An 8,280-nucleotide genomic window follows, 5' to 3' on the forward strand; every position below is an offset into this window, starting at 1 on the left:
ATTATGAAACTGGTGCCCCTGTGCCTGATCTGCTCTTAGCAACACAAATATAAGCATACAGTATTGGAAAACTTGCCACATTCACGTTATTAAAACCAGTTTAACATAATGAAGCACGCTGTAATGCTGATGCACTAGCACTAAAGAAGTAGCACTATAGAAAAAATTCTGATTTGACAGAATGATGCAAATAATATAATTTTTTTAATTTGTCTAATTTTTATTGGAAATTTATATGAAGAGGTATTGAACCAAAATTTGTTTTTAATTAAAAGCAATCTTTCTGGCTTTTTTGGCTGCAAAATCAGTTTAATAAGCTGGGTTTCCAAACAGTGGGAAAATATAACCCTAGTTTTACTGCTAGGTAAAGCACAAAGTGACCAAAATGAAGTCAGCACAGCATCATCTCATCTAGATTAAGGTAGCACAGAAATGTTACAGAAGTCCTATTGTGCCTTATTTTGTTTGGAAAGACATTAGCAATAGCAGCACATTCACATGATAAAATAAATGATAAATCACTGCCTCTAAAGTTCCATCAAAAACTGACATTTTCACAGCTCTAGCATGATCTGCTGTACAGATTCTTCACAAGGAAGTGTCCCTGGCCTTTTTAACTCATAATGAATTTACTTTATGAAAGTTGGAGAAAACATTGTGAAAACGTAAAACATTGGCTGCCCAACTTCTGGGCTGGCAAAAGCTATACAGACTCACAGGAAAAAAAAAGCAGGAGAATCTTAGTACAACATATGGTCAGTCTATACCAGGGGTCGGCAACCTTTCAGAAGTGGTGTGCCAAGTTCACTGTAACTTAAGTTTTCTCGTGCCAGTAATACATTTTAACGTTTGTAGAAGGTCTCTCTCTATGTGTATATTATATAAATAAACTATTATCTGAGGTCCTGGCCACCGGTCCTGCTCAGGCCACTGCCAGCTGAGTAAATGGAACCCCAGACTGGCAGCGGCTGAGTGGGACTGGTGGCTGGAACCCTAGACAAGGATCCCAGGCCCTGTTCAGCCCGCTGCTGGTCTGGGGTTCTGACCACCAACTCCTGCCAGCCAGGATCCCGGCCGCCAACCCCCCTCAGCCCGCTACCAACCTGGGGTTCTGCTCACCCAGGCTCGCAGGAGGCAGACAGGGGTCGGCGGCTGGGCTCCTCACTGGCAAGGGGCCGGCAGCAGGAACCCCGGCGTAGCAGTAGGCTGAGTACTGCCGGCACCCCAGACTGGCAGCAGACTGAGCCACTCAACCCTCCACCGGCCCTGCTCAGCCCGCCACCAGCCCACTCGGCCCGCTGCCGGCTGAGTGAATGGAACCCCAGGCTGACAGCAGGTTGAGTGGTTCTGCCGGCCTGCTCAGCCCGCTGCCAGCCTGGGGTTCCTTGGGGGTCCCCAGGCCAGCAGCAGGTGCTGAGAGGGGCCGACGGCCGGTATCCCAGCTGGCAATAGGGCAGCAGCCGGAACCCCAGAGCAGTGATGGGCTGAGCCACTCAGCCTGCCGCTGCGTACCATCAAAAATCAGCTCACCTGCCACCTTTGGCATGTGTGCCATAGGTTGCCGACCCCTGCTTTATACGCTAGTAAGGAGATGAGCATATTACAGTTGTTGGAGGGCTCTTATCAGGAGTAACAGGCTATAGGAAAGTCAGTCAACATTTTTTGTTTCTCTGATGAAAACTGGCCTACTCCCTGCCTCAAACCAAACCTGTCACTAATAATTGTCAACAACTTAATTTTCTGTTTTTGGCTAAGAGATTGACTTTTTTTAAAAAATATATTGAAATTGGATTCAGGATTGTTAGCAAGAATTTTTGGCAAACAAAGTTGTTAAATGACAATCTAAATGGCAACACAGTACTGCTTTCATACTGCTGGTCCAACAGCTGCAGTAGACCCCAAAATCCACCTCTTGGGGTGCAGAGTGGCAACAGCAGCAGCAAACCCTCAGGTCCAATCACACGCCAATGGGCACCACCACCAGCCTTACGGACCATGGTGAAGTTAGCACAGCATCTGATCTCAGGGACAGGTCACCCATGGAGCCACAGCAGCTCATCCTGCCCTGTACAGCTCCCCCCGGATGAGGTGGATCGGTGGCAGCTGCCAGCCCGGGGGAGACATGCTCCCCAGGTAGGTTGACCAGATCCAGATGTCCTGATTTTATAGGGCCAGTCCCGATATTTGGGGCTTTGTCTTATATAGGCACCATTTACCCCCACCCAGAGTGACCAGACAGCAAGTGTGAAAAATCAGGACAGGGGGTGGGGGGTAAAAGGAGCCTATATAAGAAAAAGACCCCAAAATTGGGACTGGCCCTATAAAATAGGGATATCTGCTCACCCTATCCCAACCCCCTGTCCTGAGTTTTCACACATCTGGCTAACCCCAGCCCAGCCCCGTGTGACATTCCAATCCTGGCTCACTGCCCAAGAAGTGAGTTACTTTCACTTTCATTCCTCAGCAGGCAGCCAGCCAGCCTCCTCCCCCCACCTACCCCCCAGCACCTCACCCAACCCATCCCTGATGGAGGGGAGGGAGGAGAGAGAGAGGGATGCTCCTGGGGAGGAGGGAGAAAGGAGGGGGTGCTCCATGGGGCAGGGTGGGAGAAGAATGGATGTTATGGGGGACAACAGAGGATACTGGTTCCAGAGCCGCAGGGCCTGCCTCACCTCACCTCAGCCAGGGGAAAGAGTCACACTCACAGGTGAGCTCCCTCCCCAACCCCTCCCCTTCCCAGAGACCCCAGCAGCCAATCCCCTCCCTCAGACTGTGCTGCATTTGGCTCTCTCTAGGACCCAGCAGCCCTGCTCTTACATGCTCCACTGCTTCCGTCTGTCCAGGCTCCCAGCAGAGCAGTGCCCCCACACCTAGTGGTGCCCTAGGCAGCTGGCTATGGGTAAGGATGGCCCTGGACACATAAGAGAGAGATCAGGCTAGAGCAGAAAATGGTTAGGGGTGGGGGTGGAGAATTTGAAATGTAAGGAGAAGAAAAATCTTTCTTCTGCTCGCTCTCATCAGAGCATCTAAAAACCAGGTGAGAAATACCTCTCCCCCACTGCAACATCAACTCTGGTGGGCTTGGGCTGAGGAAGGAACTTCTCTCCCCAGCAGCTCCAGCTCACCTGGGCTGGGCCATGGACATCTGCCCCCACAGATCTGGTACGCCTGGCCTGGGACAGGGGAGGGGGCTCCTCTCCTCTCCATTGGGGACATGGCGGGATGAGAGATGTGACAGGGCTTTACGGGAAATCATTATTTGCCTGATTCATGTGCCAGTCCTAGTCCTTGCTGACCAAACAAACAGTATCCTGCATGCTGATGCCAGTTTGGAGGGTCTGGGAGCACTCTCCTACCAGGAAGTGGAAGGTAAATGTAAATCTGTAGCCTTTGCCAGCTGAGGACTGTCTGATAGCAAAACTCGCTATCCCATCCACCGGCTGCAGTTCTTGGCCTTGAAATGGGCCATCATTGAGAAATTTTGAGACTACTTGTCTGGTGCTCAGTTTCAGGTATGCACAGAGAACAATCCACTGACTTATGTGTTAAGAAGGGCTAAGCTGGATGCTACAGGGCAGAGATGGGTGGCTACTTTTGCTAGCCATAACTTCAGCATTCAATACCAATGAGCTGGTATAATAGGGAGTGTGATTTATCAGGACCACCAACTCTTGGCTGTGGGGAGGATGTAAGCAGGGTCAGAATGAACTCTACCCTGCCATCTGTTGGTGATGTGTTGTAAAGGCTTTTGGTTGCTCATGTGCATGGTCACACCCACCCCGCATTGCATGATGGGGGTGCTTGTCCAAATGGTGATTTTGGCTGCTGTGGGATCCCCAAACACTTTCTTAATAGGGCAGGAGTAATAAAGTGTAGTAATCCTGGTCATATGAATCAAAACCAGTAGAACGGTACTTAGCAGTTCATGATTTCGGGACTCACCCGAACCTACATAAAAATCGATAGACAAGGGACATGGGTTCCAAAGACTAGCAATTTAAGAGATTGAAAATATATGTATTTAACATCCTGAGATTCTGCGGAACTCTCTAAATACACATTTTATCGTTTTCTTCTCTCTTTAGTTGAAAAATAGAATTAATTATTATTCCACTACAAATAGTGTGTTAAAACATGCACTTAAAATCTTAGACAGATAAGTGAAAAATTGAGATATACTGAAGGAAGTGGACTGTGATGCTATTTAAAAGCTTAAGTTCATAGCAATACAGTTTGGAATGAGAACCTGGCAGAAAAGTTTTGCTGGAAGAGTTAGCAGAGCGAGATTGGTAGTCAGAGGTCAGTGGGTGGGTTTATGCAAATACTGGACTCTTGGACCGGAGCGGGGTGGGGGGGGGCACACGACTTCTGTGGCACACGCAGCACCTCTGCAACTAACCTTTGCTACCTCACTCCCTAACAACACACCTTTTACCACTCAGGACCAAAATACACCGTGAAAGAGATCTAACGGCATAAGCTTAGGGCGAGCAACTGCAGCACTAACAACAATTTTAAGGGATTCAAAACCACCTGTCTTTCCACACCAGGGACAGCAGAAAGGACATCAGCAGCACCTGCAAGACACCAACAAACATCCATTTCTACCTCCTACCATGTGCTGCCCTTAGGAACCCATACCCCTTAATGGTGAGTACTTTTCAGGTGAGGGTGATGCTCTCAGGCCTCAAATGCCAGGTACAGTTACTCTGTCCTTGATCCAAAATCAACAGGGAAAATACACTGCATTACTCCTGCCCCAATAACAAAGAGACTGGGGATCCCGCAGCAGCTGAAATGACCGTTTGGACAAGCACTCCCATCATGCAATCCGGGGTGGGTGTAACCATGCAAATGACATCAGCCCCAAAAGGCCTTGACGACAGATCACCAACAGATGGCAGGGTAGACTTCATTACTGACCCTGCTTCAACTAGATTGTGGCAAAGATTCCAAAACACCGAACGTTAAAACTCACCAAACGCGGGTCAATCCATCCTCATCGTCGTATCCGCTCGTTATACTCCACACCCGAACGTAGCCCTCATATGGACAACATACCCTCCTAACTCAGTGTCTGTACGTTAACCTTTTACCCCCAGTCAGGGCTATTGCAGATTATGTATTCCTTACGCCACCCGATCTTAAATCAAACTTCGCACCCCTTGGGTAAGCTGTACGTTGTTCCCTGAGCACCAGAAACTTCTACGCCGAAACTCTGTACCGTACACTTTTTTTCTTTGAACGACATCTTAATAAAATGTTGACTTTTGTTCGAGATCCCGGCTCCTGTTCCTTTGCAAGGCGTGTGCGTTCGCTCCGCGTTTTAGTCTGCTAATACGGCGGGGGGCCGATTGAGCCAGAGGTGCTTGCCTGCTGCAGACACGGATCCAAGGCTGAACCTCGTCCCTCACAAGTTTGAAAGCTTAACTGAAAACAGTTTAAGAAGTGCTCCCGTCTCCGGCACTCAGCTACCCAGCTCCCAATGGGGTCCAAACCCCAAATAGATCCTTTTTACCCTGTAGAAGCTGTAAAATCCTGTGACCAGGGCAGCTGCCTAGCAGCCTGCGCATCTGCCTGCCAGCGCGAGAGCGTGTAAGGCACTAATCCGGATAGTGGCGGCTAGGTGGCAGGGGGAGGATATGCAGAACCAGCAGAGTGGCGCAGCGGGAGCGTGCTGGGCCCATAACCCAGAGGTCGATGGATCGAAACCATCCTCTGCTACGCATGCGCTTGTTTCTTTTCCCTCTGGGCCTTCAAGCGAGCCGGTGACCAGCAGAGAGCCTAGGCCATGAGGCAAGAGGTGGCTGAGGCGAAGCGGCGGCCTGCCAGGGAGCTCCCCGGCACCTCTGGCTGCCTGGGCTGAAGGCAAGAGGCAGGCCTAGGCGTGGCGAGGGCCTCCTGTCCCGGAATGAGGCTGCAGTGCTTCCTGGTCCCCTTTTCCCACCCACACCGGCAGGCGGCTGCTGCGGGAGAACACGAGGGAGGCTCTCGGGGCGCTAGGCAGCGCTGTGTGTGTGGCTGTCAGGGGAAAGAACCGAGGCTCCCGACTCGACCTGCCTTTGACTCGCATGGCTCTGCGCGCCGTCAGCCGGGGCGGGGCGGGCCAGGCTGCGGATGTGACTCAGGCTTGGGCCGCATGGCTACGCTTTCCTGACGAGGCATGAGGCAGGCCAAGAGCTTTGTACAGCGTACAGGGAAGTGGGAGGGAGGCGTCTTTGAGCAGGCGTGTCTCTTCCGCTTCTCCCTTGCCGCTTTGGCGGAGGCGGGAAGGGAGCGAAATGTTCCCGGCTGAAAGTTTTTGTGCTCGGCCTTGAGGATTAAGCCTGAGCCTCCGGCACGGCTGCTGGCAGATGGGTTTCTGAATGGCATCCAGCCCGCTCTTTGGACCACCAGCTGAAAGCACTGAGGTCAAGAGTCAGCAAAATGGGACCTTTGAGGCTCCCCACAGGCCTTGAGGAAGCAAGGAAGTAGCACGGGCTTAGCGCTGTCCTTGGGTGGGCTCAAACCACCATCTTTTCGGTTAATAGCCGAACGCGCTGACCCTTTGCGCCATAGAGACACAGACAGGCCAGGCTGCATTGAGCACAAAAGTCAGGAATCAGCTCAGGGTACCGTATAGCACACGCATGCAGTGGTTAGCCAAGCAACAGCAAGGAACTGGACTGCTATGGAGCGAAAGTTCTGTGGGAAGGAACCGAAAAGAGCACCGGGGCTGTGGTACAGCGCTCGCATACACTTTCTTTGGCCTGTTTTGCTGGAAGAGTTAGCAGGGCGAAATTGTTAGTCACTGGTCAGTGGGTGGGTTTATGCAAATCATGGACTCTGGGACCAGATCAGGGGAGGGAAGAGGGGAACGATTTTTGTGGCACACGCACCACCTCTGCAATCAATGTTTGCTACCTCACTGCATAACACCACATAAAGAGCAGCCTTTTACCTCCCAGGGTCAAAATATACTGCGAAAGAGATGGCATGGCATAAAGTTAGTGAGAGTGATTTCAGCACTGCAGCACTAAGAACAATTCTAAGAGATTCAAAAATGCCTCTGTCTTTACACACCAGGAACAGCACATGCAAAAAGAAAACATACATCCATTTCTATTTCCCACAAGGTTTTTGCATTTGGAATCCAGACCCGTTAATGGTGGGTACTTTTCAGGCAAGGGTGAAGCTCTCAGGCCTCAAATGCCAGGTACAGTTATTGTGTCCTTGATGCAAACTGGGCTAGATCAAAAGCCTACCTAGTTCTGAACCTTGTCTTCTGACAGCAGTCAATAACAGGTGCTCCAACAACCAGTGTACAAGGCACCACTGGGAGTTGAACCCAGGATCTTCTGTTTACGAAACAGATGCTTTAACCAGCTAAGCCATGGTGCCTGTATGTAGTTAAAACACACTCTCTGCACACACCTGACTCCCTGCCATCGCCACCAGGGCCTGACAAGCTTTGGTTGTGTTTGGATTCTGCAAAGCAGAGGAGCAGGTGATGTTTTCCTTGCAAGCTGTGTGTGAGTGAATCTTTGGCCAGGTCTGCACTACAAAGTTGTTTCAGCAGAATTATATTGCTCAGGTGTGTGAAAAACACACAACGCTCCCTTGGTCGGCAGCTTGTGGCTGGTGTATACACTGCAATGCCACGTCTGGCGACAAAACTGCCCTGTTTTGCTGACAAAATAAAACGACTTCGATGAGAGGTCTAGAGCTTTTTGCAGCAAACTTAAAGTGACAGAGTAAACACTGCTGTTCATTATATCACCATAACTCGCCTTCCCCAGTATCCCACAATGCCTGCCGTGAACTCGCCTGCCCTGCATTCCTGCTACAGAGCCATGGGCCCCTCCCTTTCATAGCTCTGGGAAGTTCTGACAGCTGAGCCTGCTGCTCTGCTCCAGCAGCCAGGAGCAAATCACTGCCGTGGATGCTGCTCTCTCCCGCACAGCGAACACAGAGCAGGGTGGTGGGAACTTCCTTACATGGTGGGGGGGGGGGGGGCACCGGCATCTGAACTGTGATACCTCCATGACACCCCTTCCCTCGAGGAGGCTCTTACTTTCTAAACAGGGATGGCTGTTTTCTCGTAAAATCACTAAAAGGGAAGGAGAAAACTCGGAAGAGGTTCCTCCTGGCACTCACGTGCCTGAACCCGAATACTCTCTCAGTCCTCAAAGAGAGACCTGGAGAAGGAGACTTGCTGAAGCAAAGCCACAGGGGTCTCTGAGGTTTCCCTGACCCCTCACCCCTCTCCTGCCTGCCTGATGTCAGCATCTCTCTGTGAGG

General features: G+C 50.8%; 2 non-coding genes across 2 annotated transcripts; one reads left to right on the forward strand and one right to left on the reverse strand.

The window, feature by feature from the left end:
• Positions 1 to 5,652: 5,652 nt before the first annotated feature.
• Positions 5,653 to 5,724, forward strand: TRNAM-CAU. Its single transcript has one exon. It is a non-coding gene; the product is annotated as a tRNA-Met (tRNA).
• A 1,582-nt stretch (positions 5,725 to 7,306) lies between these two features.
• TRNAT-CGU lies at positions 7,307 to 7,380 on the reverse strand. Its single transcript has one exon. It is a non-coding gene; the product is annotated as a tRNA-Thr (tRNA).
• Between the last annotated feature and the right edge of the window lie 900 nt (positions 7,381 to 8,280).

This window comes from Mauremys reevesii, linkage group 12, assembly GCF_016161935.1.
Source record: "Mauremys reevesii isolate NIE-2019 linkage group 12, ASM1616193v1, whole genome shotgun sequence".
NCBI lineage: Eukaryota > Metazoa > Chordata > Testudines > Geoemydidae > Mauremys > Mauremys reevesii.